Here is a 12,767-nt window from a genome sequence, read left to right as displayed (position 1 = left end):
CATGCATACAAGTCCTTTGGTGGAGTAATCTTGACATTTAAATTATTTGCATTAACCTAGAGGTAATTTTTCTTTCTTTTTAATGATTATCTCAGTTAGATAATTAATTCTCATTTAAAAATGTGAATTTTTAAATAAGCCTTAAAATCCTTTTACCCCTACCTCAACTAAGCTTTTTTCTATTTAATATTGAATTATACCCTTACAATTGCTAAGAATGTAAAATTTAAATGTTCTTCCTATAACAACAACAATATCAACATATCAACAAATGGTAATTATGTGAGATGAAGGATGAGTTCAGCTTATTGTAAATATTTCACAAATATTTGTACAATATATATTTGTACACTATATATATATATATATTTGTACTAAATCATTACAATATACAAATAAGACTTATACAATGCTCTATGACCACTGTATTTCAATAAAGCTGGGAACAAAATATTCTTGAATCAAGCAGCTGATGGGACATTTTCCACATGAAATGATAAAACACAATTTTCTGATAAGTCAACTTCGCTTTCCCCTTTGATTTCTTACTTACTATAGTTATTAATGTATTTTTGTACCTCATTGCGATCACTTGACCTCCGGCAGTTGCTTGTACATGTCTTTACCATATCACTCGTCGTCTCATTGGCTTTCTTCTGTCGCCTATGAAAAATCAAAATACTCCTGTGTTTTTCTAAGACTATGGTTTCTGCTCTAAACCTAATTGATGCCCAAATTTGTTATTTTCCAGGTGATTCTGATGATACAATGTAATAGCTAGTCAATTCATCACTCAGGTGTATTTTCTTCAACAGGTTCCATGCAACATATAAATAGTTCTATCATTATTAACCTCAACCTTCAATCTTACAAAAATTATTTTCACTGTCACTCACAGTCCAAAAAATACTTTCACTAAAATAAATTAGAATTTTCAGTGGAAAACACACACACACACACACACACATCTCACTGGGTATAAATACATACCACTGTTCACATCTTATATACCACTAGAGGCCTGGTGCACAAAAATTTGTGCACTTGGGCGGGTGTTCCCACATCCCAGCCTGTGCCCTCTCGCAGTCTGGGACCCCTCAGGAGATAATGACCTGCTGGCTTAGGCCTGCTCCTGGGTGGCAGAGGGCAGGCCCAATCCCTAGGTGCAGCCCCTGGTCGGGCTCAGAGCAGGGCTGATTGGGGAGTTGGGGCGCCACCCCCTGTCATGCACAGAGCAGGGAGGATAGGGAGGTTGCGATGCCACCCTCAGTCATGCTCAGGGTAGGGCCGATTGGGGGGTTGGGGCACCGCCCCCTGTCACACTAAAGGCAGGGCCGATGGGGAGGTTGCGGCACCACCCCCTGTCACGCACAGAGCAGGGCCAATCTGGGGGTTGGGGCGCTGCCCCCTGTCACGCATAGCGCAGGGCCCATCAGGGGGTTGGGGAGCTCCCTCCTGTCACACACAGAGCAGGGCCGATGAGGGGGTTGAGGAGCTCCCCCCTGTCACTCACAGAGCAGGGCCGATGAGGGGGTTGAGGAGCTCCCCCCTGTCACTCACAGAGTAGGGCTGATAGGGGAGTTGGGGCACCGCCCCCTGTCACACACAGAGCAGGGCGGATCAGGGGGTTGGGGCGCCGCTCTCTATCACCCACAGAGCAGGGCTGATCAGGGGGTTGGGGAGCTCCCCCCTGTCACACACAGAGCAGGGCCAATCAGGGGGTTGAGGAGCTCCCCCCTGTCACTCACAGAGTAGGGCCGATAGGGGAGTTGGGGCACCTCCCCCTGTCACACACAGAGCAGGGCGGATCAGGGGGTTGGGGTGCTGCCACTGTCACACTCAGGGCAGGGCCAATGGGGAGGTTATGGCTCTACCCCGTCACACACAGAACAGGGCCCGTGGAGGGGGTGGGGGGGTTGGGGCACCGCACCCTGTCACACACAGAGCCGCAGGGCGACCAGGGGGTTGGAGAGCTCCCCCCTATCAGGCACAGAGCAGGGCTGATCAGGTAATATGCCTTTTACAAATTAACTGCCAGCCAAGATGGCGGCCGGCAGTCAGGCAGCTTGAAGCTAACATGAGGCTTGTTTGTTTCAGTGACAGTGACTCCAACGTTCCCCGCCTGCCTTGCCGGCCTCTGAGCTTGCAGTTTCAAACATTTTTACAAATATAGAAGCTAAACAAAACTCCAGAAACCTGCTTTCAGCAAGCCGGGATCTCAGACCTGGAGTTGATACAGTGTCTCTATTATAGAACCCAAACAAACCAGATACCTGCTTTCAGCAGCAGAAACCTCAGAGCTGGAGCCAGAGCTAAAGCTGGCCCAGAATAAAAAAAAGAAAATAAAAAAAGGAGCGGTTGGGAGCTTCAGTCACCCGCCAGCCTGAAAACAGCCCTCAGCCCCTCACCCAGACTGGCCAGGCACCCCATTGGGGACCACCACCCTGAAGGGTGTGTGACCAGCTGCAAACAGCCATCATCCCCTCATCCAGGCTGGCTAGGCACCCCAGTGGGGACCCCCACCCTGATCCGGGACACCCTTCAGGGCAAACCAGCTGGCCCCCACCCATGCACCAGGCCTCTATTCTATATAGTAAAAGGGTAATATGCCTCCCGGCACCGGGATCAGCGGAGCCTCGAGGTCTCCCGGCACCGGGATCAGCATGACAGGGGGCAGCGCCCAAACCACCTGATCGCCCTGTGGCTCTGTGTGTGATGGGGGCGGGGCCACAACCTCCTTATCGGCCCTGCTCTGTTCCTGACAGGGGAAGGCGCCCCAACCCCCTGATCGGCCCTGCTCTGTGCCTGATCGGGGGGAGCTCCCCAACCTCCTGATCGCCCTGCGGCTCTGTGTGTGACAGGGTGCGGCGCCCCAACCCCCCCACCACACGGGCCCTGCTCTGTGTGTGACGGGGTAGAGCCATAACCTCCCCATCGGCCCTTCCCTGAGTGTGACAGTGTCGGGGCCCCAATCCCCTGATCGGCCCTGCTCTGTGAGTGATAGAGGGCAGTGCCCCAACCCCCTGATCCATCCTGCTCTGTGTGTGACAGCGGGCGGTGCCCCAACTCCCCTATCGGCCCTACTCTGTGAGTGACAGGGGGGAGCTCCTCAACCCCCTGATGGGCCCTGCTCTGTGCTTGACAGGGGGTGGCACTGCAACCTCCCCATCGACCCTGCCTTGTGTGTGACGGGGGCAGTGCCCCAACCCCCCAATCGGCCCTGCTCTGAGCCCGACCAGGGGACTGCACCTAGGGATTTGGCTTGCCCTCTGCCACCTGGGAGCAGGCCTAAGCCAGCAGGTCATTATCTCCCGAGGGGTCCCAGACTGGGAGAGGGCACAGGCCGGGCTGAGGGGCTCCCCTTCCCCCCCGAGTGCACAAATTTTTGTGCACCGGGCCTCTAGTCTATATATAAAATCCCAGGGACTGAAATGGCAGAATGACTGGTCAACCAGTCGCTATGATGTGCACTTACCACTGGGGGGCAGGCGCACAACAGAAAAGCTGCCCCCTGGTGGTCAGTGTGCTCCCACAGTGGGAGTGCCACTTTGCTGATTAGGATGAGCAGTGCTCCCACAGCGGGAGCAGCTGCTCAGAGGGCAGGTCCACAGCTGCTCGGCTGACCAGGATGAGCAGCGCACCCACAGCGAGCTGATCCCTGCAGGCCACGCCCCCCAGCAGTGCACAAATCCATTCACTGGGCCTTTAGTATTTCATAATGGCATGGCCTTGGACCTTGGTAGATGTCCTACTAGAATCCTAGAGTCTGAGGCCAGTAGCCAGCATCACTGCCCCAGCATCTGCTGCCTCTTGCAAGGCTATAGATTTGCACCCAAGACACAGGCAGTTCGTTCTCCTGTTCAACCTCTGGCGGTCTGGTGTCTGCACAGATTTTGGATTAGAGCTTCCACAGAACCTGACCAGGTCCCTGGAGAGAGGCACTCTAACACTATTACCCTGAGTGGGGGGAGGTCGAAGAGAATTAGAATTTTCTTGAGTGGTGTGGGGCATCTGGCACTAGGATCCTCTAGCACCCTGGAATCAAGGTGGTCTCATGTCAGGTCTCCCCATTGGCACGCATAGAACTCCTGGGAAGTCAGAACTGGCTTCCTCTGGGGAGAATGGTGACAGCAGTAGCTCCTGGGCCGATCCCACCACTTTCCAAGCTGCCCTGACACTCAGGGGATGCCAGAATACCCTATTCTGCCCCTCAACCAGACCCACACTTATTCCCCCACATAAAACCAAAGCCACATAGCACATCCTGTGGACACCAACTGCACCCTATGTACCTTCCTGGTAAACCCCACACTCCACCTACCTGGACCAGGTGTCAACCCTGGCCCTCAGGCATCCCCTGTAAAAACAAAACAAAACAAACAAACAAACAAACAAAAAACAAAAACAAAATCATGGGGTTCACACACACACATATGTATCCTATAATGTCCTTGCCTTATAGCAGCGGTTCTCAACCTGTAGGTTGCGACCCCTTTGGCGGTCGAATGACCCTTTCACAGGGGTCGCCTCAGACCATCCTGCATATCAGATATTTACATTACCATTCATAACAGTAGCAACTTACAGTTATGAAGTAGCAACTAAAATAATTTTATGGTTGGGTCACAACACAAGGAACTGTATTTAAAGGGCCAGAAGGTTGAGAACCACCGCCTTACAGAGACATGTCATGATTCTTCCAGCATGCTTTTATTGCTATAGCAAAATAATAAACTTAACTCTGATTGATTATAATTGTGTTCTTATTGGTCTTTGGCCCCAGGCTTTATCAAGGTCAATGACTAATCAAAGATAAGAAATGATTTGCCGAAACCGGTTTGGCTCAGTGGATAGAGCGTCGGCCTGTGGACTGAAAGGTCCCAGGTTCGATTCCGGTCAAGGGCATGTACCTGGGTTGCGGGCACATCCCCAGTAGGAGATGTGCAGGAGGCAGCTGATCGATGTTTCTCTCTCATCGATGTTTCTAACTCTCTATCTCTCTCCCTTCCTCTCTGTAAAAAATCAATAAAATATATATTTAAAAAAAAAAAAAGATAAGAAATGAAACCAATGGAAAACAGATGGATATTCTGGTAATGTGAGTGCTAAACATATATGGGGGAAAATATCCATGTCTGGTTACCAGAAACCTAACTCACCTCATACTCACTCCCCAGACCTAAGCCAGTTTATGGACAGGTGTACCTTCAAATGAAGCAGAGGCCTGAGATGTGACTAGCTGCATAGGTACGATTTCCTTGGACCAATCTGTGGCTATTTATGTAGGTGTCTGCTCAACAGGGAAAAGAAAGAGCCATCATTATTATATAAGGCACTTTCTGTCATGAAGAATGCAATGATTTTTTTTCTCCCCTTGGGAGAAAGATAACTCATGCAAAAATATTTCAAGCCCTGCCCTCAGGGCCTTTGCCGCAAGGTCTTATCCATTGCTATGATTTTCCTTTAAAGATAACCCTTGGGAAAGGGATAGATTGCTTGGCAAAGAGGGCACAGACAGGAGTCACACCGCAGAATATTTTTACCATGTGCTCTGTCGTCCAAAAGCAGCTGGTTTGACAGAATTATGTTAAAACCCACAGAACGCTCAATTTCAATGCCAGCTGGCAGACAACTCCTTACAAGATCGGAGTGCTTCCTAAATAATTCACGTTATAACATAACCGATAGCCATATATGGTGCTATGTCTTCCATAGCCAGAAACATAGATTCACAAGTCAAAGGATGCAGGGTAGGAATGGCCGTTCTTACAACTATATCCAACTCACTAGGCAACACCAGTCTGAAGGTTCTACTGTGTAATGAAGAAATGCTTCCACATGGAATATGGCAATGATCTCATTTGATCTGGAAGCTGAGACAACTCTCTGGCCAATATAGGCTCCTCCTGACACTAAAACAATGAAAAAAGAAGATCCTTAAATTGTATGGTGATAGGTTGGTTCTAATTCCTAAGCAGAAAATGAGCTCTGCTCTGCACTGATACCAAGGTGACCAGGCATGCAACCCAGAGGATTGACTCAGCACCTCCTACAAGTCTTTGATAATGGAAAAACACTGAGACTATATAAAGACAATGCTAATGAGGACTCAAGTCTTAAAGTAGTTTGATGAAAAAAACAAAAGAGTTCCATTCTAGGTGCTGGTAGAGGGTTAAGGAAACAATGTGTGATAGTAAACAAAGTTATGAATATAAATTTAAACCTATTTCAGTTAGAGTAGCTATGTTTTATGTTGCTTTATTTATTTCTTCTCTTTTTCATTTACCATTTCATGTGAAGAATATCCAGCAGGCTATGGAAGCTATATGAGATATTTTGGTATCCTCTGTGTTAGGGGATTCAAAGTTTTCACCCAATGAATGTTTTCTGTTGGACAAAAAAAAAAACACAAAAAACAGGACTGTTTGCTACTCTAGAGTCATTCTCTACTTTTTGTACCTTGTTTATGACTGAGAGGTTGACCCTTATCGGCCACACCAATAGATGATGACCTTCCTTCTCAGTTCATGATTGTTTCAGCTGTTTGGAACAGCTATAAGGACGGAAGCATCATGGATGAGAGCAACTTCCTAGGCGTGGTTTAACCTTTGCACAGGTAAGGAGAAGCAGCAATTGGAGGAGGCTGCCTCCACATGTGTATCCCAACTGTTCTGCCTTACTTACATCAGGAGCAGTGACAGTGAATGCCTGAGGGCAGCTGGTCATTAAGTGCTGTCTTCCACTTGTCATCCAAGCACAGAGTTTGCGCTGCACTGATATTACCTGGAGGAAAGCAGCTCTGCTTGTCAAAGGGAACACAGGGAGAGGCAAGAAAAGCACTTCTAAAAGTTTTCCTCCAATCTATTTTGTTAGATCTGCTGTTGAAATCGCTCTTCTCTGGGTTACAAGAGCTCAATTGCCACCCATATATTAATTCAAAAGAGCTTTTGAAATCCCCAGAGATTTTTCAAGGTTTTGGATGCTCCTGGACTTGCTGGAATTCATGTTTATTTTTCATCTTGCTTCTAAATTCTCTTCCATATTGACTTTGAGAGAAGGAGCCAGCAGCCTGTGGTACCTTGGCACTATCTTCACAGAAAGCAGAACGTATAGATCTGTGTATTTCCTGTCTCTTTAAAAAAAAAAAAAGAAAAAAAAGAACTTACTTAAGAATTTAAAGAAAACAGGACAGCCTGCCATGTTTATACTTCTACTTGAGTTAGTTAGATGACAAGTTTTTGAGAAAGATTTTAAATACTATAAATGATTTGATTTGGAGAGTGGCCTAATAATCTGTTTGGTCAACTAATCCTAATTGCTCTGGGTTTATTTAGGTCTGCAAAAATTATAAATCTGCATTTTAGATAATATACTATTGAATGAGTTATAAAAAAATCACAAAAGATTCAGAAAGTTTAATAAAGCCCCATTCATATAGTTTCACCTGTATTTTATTATGGTTAATTGAAAAACTATCAATGCTGTAAGTGCCATAGATTTCCTGGTTAGTGTTGTGTGGCTTGTAAAAGACTAGCTCCCATTCAAAGTTAACTCAAATATCAATGTTTGCTTGGGTTTATTTTTTATAGTTTATGAAAGTTAGAATAATTGATTTCATTTATTCAGTTTCTATTTAATATAAATTAAAGTTTAAGTCTATTATTCAAATGCAGTGTTAGTTCTTAGTTCTATAAGTATTTCCAAATTTTATATTGTGCTATTTTGCATTTTATAAATAAAAAAGGTAATTTATTACTTCCAATTTATTATGGTGTTACATAGGTCCAGCAAGCAAGTCTCTTTCCTAAGTTAAAAATGGTCTTTATTTAAATGTCTCCAAGTGTCTCTGACACCTTTGGATGTACTGTACTTGCTCTATGAACAACCGGAGCAAGTACATAGAATAAGGATTTCTTCTAATACATCTGAAAGCTAATAGAGCTTTTCAATCATGAGTCTATAAAAAAAAAATAAGAGACTCAATCACCTGGTGAATGCATTTTAAATGTGGCAGTTCTCTGCTCAATTGAGATCAGCAGGTTTTAAAACATTATTGGGTCAGGATGTATTCTTAGAAGTTAGAAGTCCCTGCATTTATGTGGATGCTTTGCGGTTACCCTTTTTATCCGAAGCAGTTTTACTGATGGAGAGTTAATTTACTGTACAGGGTAGGGCCTGAAACCTTTGCTCATGAGTTAGTTGACAATACAGTTTTATTCATATTACTTTTTTGCTTCTCATGCATGCTTAATTTCATTGAAATGAATAATTAATTAACTAAACTCTTTGGCTGCTTGGATTACAAGTGGAAAAATACTATAATGCCTGTTTGTATTTATAACAATGAAGTATTGAACAAGCACTATTAGAAAAAAAGTCCTGAGTAAATAAAAAATGCATGAATAAATGAGCGAGTTTCAGTATGCTTGAAGAATAGAGCCAATACCTTTTGGATTTTGGGGGTAATAAAAATGATGATGAGGAAGTAGAATAAACAGTTCAAATTTTTAGTTGCAGCTTTTAGTTATTGCTGCTTGTGTTGTTTTCTTTCTGAGGTCAACATTCATAGTGAATCGTAACAGTTGCCAAATCTTGCATTTGAAATGCTCAGTTTTGAGTGACACTAAAATCATCAACTTAGTTTACCATAAAAACATTATCCTAACAAAGGCATCTGAAGAACTTTTTAATAGAGAAACCCATTAGTTTTTCCCTGAATTCCGTTACTTTTCTATGCAACCACTGTGCTCACTCTTTCATCTGGGAAGTAGTTAAAGGCCAAATATGTGCAAGTAGTTGAAAAAGCACTGAGCAATTGAAGGTAAGGAAAGATCAATGTCTGTGAGGTTTATCCAAGACAGCCCGTGATTCCACTGAAAGTATTCTTAGAACATTATATCTCAATCTTTACTTCTCTTCAAGACTTTTGGTGCATTTTGATTCTATTTAATAATTTTATTTATCTCATATTCAGATTATTTCTATTCATTTCAAAAAACTAAACAAACTTGTACATCAGTTTTATATATTTTCAGACTATTTCTTTCAATTCTAAGTGTTATTCTCTCTCCACCACACCACTCCCAATAATCAAATAACCTGCCCTAGCCGGTTTGGCTCAATGGATAGAGCTTCAGCCTGCAGACTCAAGGGTCCCGGGTTTGATTCCAGTCAAGGGCATGTACCTTGGTTGTGGGCACATCCCCAGTAGGGGGTGTGCAGGAGGCAGCTGATCGATGTTTCTCTCTCATCGATGTCTTTAACTCTCTATCCCTCTTCTTTTCTCTCTGTAAAAAAAAAAAATAACAAAAAACAAAACTAACAAAAAAAATCAATAAATTATATTTTAAAAAAACAAAAACCAAATAACCTATGAGTTTTCTTCATTTTGTCTTTATTTTATTTTATTAATTTAAATTCTTTATTATTGAAAGTATTACATATGCCTCCTTTCTCCCCCATTGACCTCTCCCTGGCTACCCCCCCCCCCACCCCCCCCCCACACACACCCACACACCCACACACACATATCTCTGCCCTCCTACTGTCTGTGTCCTTTGGTTATGCTTACATGCATGCATACAAGTCCTTTGGTTGATCTCTATGTTTTCTTTATTTTCATATTCCCCATGTAGCCTTAGCTTTTTGGCTTAATGGATAGAGTGTCAGCCTGCGGACTCAAGAGTCCCAAGTTTGATTCAGGTCAAGGGCACAAGTCTAGGGCTGTGGGCTCAATCCCCAGTAGGGGGCATGGAGGCAGCCTATCAATGATTCTCTCTTATCATTGATGTTACTATCTCTTGCTCCCTCTCCCTTCCTCTCTGAAATTAATAAAAATATATTTTAAAAAATAAATGTACTTTCCCAATGTACTTATTTTCTCTCTCACGTTAAGGGAAAGGGAAACTAATAGATAGGAAAGAAACCTGGCAAAAATGTGTTGTAATTATTTTGGCTACTACCAAGCTTATAATTAAGATTAGATTCACACTATTCATTCTTAGAACGCTTGACCGAAGTAGGGGGCAATATGCCACCTTTAAGCACAGGTAAAAAACAAATACAAGAGACAATGATTAATAGTTTGAACACTGCAAACATCTCATGCATTCAAGATAGATGCATCAATTTTTCTCAAATGCACTCCATTTTTTTGTTTCTTCCAGTGTTTAGAAAAAAAATAACCTTACAGAATGCCTCTAATTTGACTTAGTTTACATATGCAAAACCTAATTTAATTGACTCTTTACAACAAATCTGTGGTCATATCTCCATTGTAATAGATGCAGTAACTGACACATGGAGAACTAGTTTCTCTAGCCAGAAAAGGCTGAATGGAGAACCCGAACACTCTAGGGCAGTGGTTCTCAACCTTGGCTGCACATTAGAATCACCTGGGAATCTTTTTAAAATCCTGATTTCTGGGCCTCATTCCAGGGATGAGAATGCTCTAGTGTGAGAATGATTCAGTGAGAACTACTCTGCTTACGTGCCTTCTAGGCATTGAGAAATGTAATAGCTGATTTGACATCCAGTGTAGTCAACTGGAAATTCTAGTGAGATTAAGTTCAATTAAAACTTTGGTAAACATGCTAAATTTATTCACAAATAGAAAATTAGCCTAAAAACCCCCACTTAGTAGTATTTGCATAGAACACAGTATAATCATTAAAAATATAAATGTTTAAGTCATGATGCCTGAGTTTCAACCATGCCTCTACTTCCAATTAACTGTGATTTCCACTTAATTTACTTCTTCAAAAACCAGTGCTTTATTGGAAATCAGTATTTAATACTATATAATAAGTTTGATAGATGAGCTTAATGGAAAGCATATGACATAGGACCTGTTACACAGTAAATCCTCAACAAATATTAGCAGTAAGTTTGTAAAAACTGTATTGCAATAGAGTAAATACAGCCTTTTATCCCTCTAACTTTGGGAAGTTAAGTCAGAGAATAAAATATATTCACACTACATTAAAAATTCTATCAAAGTGTAAGCATACACTTGAGAAACAGGTCCTAAATGTTCCTGCAATGAATACATGATTTATAGAAGTCAGTTGGAAATAATTTAATGAATGCCTACCTTGTGCCAAGCATAAAAGTGGAGAATTAAGGACAAGAGATGAATATTGTGCCATCTTGACCCTCTAAGTAGTAATGAGGTTCTATTATATGGACTTCAGAAATATCTGCAAATTGTTCCACATAGTAGACACCACATGAAAAAGAAGGATAAGGGAGAAGCTATTGAAGTGTGTGTGTGTGTGTGTGTGTGTGTGTGTGTGTGTGTGTGTGTGTGTGTGTGTGTGTGAGAGAGAGAGAGAGAGAGAGAGAGAGAGACCTGGAGGATATTTGAAGCCACAGAATATAGGGAGATGAGTAAGAGAGGCACAGAGACAGTGCTTAGGGAATCCAAAGGCATAAGGAGAGGCTTAGGTAAATTAAAAGTCCAAGGACCTTGGTCTGGGAAGACATATCTGAGATCAGCTTTTCTCTATATGGTTTCATGCCCAGAGAGGCATGTCTGGCTTGCTCCTTGAGGTGTGCAAAAATGGGACCAGAAAATCCAGACTTATATAGCACAAATTCAAACAGAAACAGTTATTTCTGCCCTGCTAATTCTTGAATTATTTTTAACCTTCTGTAATTAAATCTAGTTGGGTTACGTGCATGTTCCTGAATCAATCAATATAGGACGTAGGATGAAAAATGCAGGTTTTCCAGGCCTGAAGGAGATGCTCACACCTAGGCCTGTGGCATGGAACTTTGTGAGGGAAAATGAGTGGTTCTCCAAACACAACTGATGATATTGTTAGAAGTCTACATGTATGCTAGATTGTTTAAAAATGAATCAAACAGCAAGTGAAAATACAACCAAACCCAGGGGTTTGAGGAAGTTTGGGAGAGCCACTGCTCTTGCATACAGGCTTGAGCGATGAATTAAAAGTGGACAAGGCTATAGGCTATTTCAAATCTCAAAGCAATCGATGCCAGGGACCGAAGCTCAGACACAATAATGTAGAAGATTTTAAGATTATAGATATTTAATGTTCATATCAGTGAATGGATAAATATATTTGATGAACATGGAGATATAGTCAAGAATAGTCCCCAGACTTCCAGACAGGGCTAACCTGAGGAAGAGAAGAGAGAAGATGGAGCAGTTGTAGAGAATGAAGACTTGACCACTCTCAAAGTTATGCTAAGTGCTTTGTTACATAAACCATTTCAGTTTAATCCTCATGACAACATGAAATAAAGTATGCATCCTTTTTGAAAGAAAAATATATGGAGTCTTACAGATTTAAAGAACTTTTTCAAGGCCCATCCATAAGGTTGGAGCTAAAATCTGCCTATAACCCTCCTTCTCTGACAAGATAAAAAATATATTTATATTTATATAAGAAGCAAGTAACAGAAGAGCAGTTAAAAAGCCCTGTATAGAATATATAGAAAAAATTATATTGTGATGAGGAATGTTAAATATGTTAATATCATTTAATACATAATAATTTTATTAACAAAACCATTTCTTTACTTAAAAATACCATATTTTTCAACATTGGAACCTTTCAAAAATCTGTTTATATTTCAGCATACATATTCACTTAATGTGTTAATGTTTATTTCTCCCTCTGTGTGTGTATATAACTGGTATGTAAAACACTAGAATATGTTTAATTAAATCAATTTCAACTGATTAAGAAAATTTCATATATTATTTGTGATTCTTACTGTTCTTCATTGCTTACAAGTAA

The sequence above is a fragment of the Myotis myotis genome, unplaced genomic scaffold, assembly GCF_014108235.1.
Source record: "Myotis myotis isolate mMyoMyo1 unplaced genomic scaffold, mMyoMyo1.p scaffold_m19_p_6, whole genome shotgun sequence".
NCBI classification, from domain to species: domain Eukaryota; kingdom Metazoa; phylum Chordata; class Mammalia; order Chiroptera; family Vespertilionidae; genus Myotis; species Myotis myotis.
Note: the sequence above shows the minus strand (reverse complement) of the source record.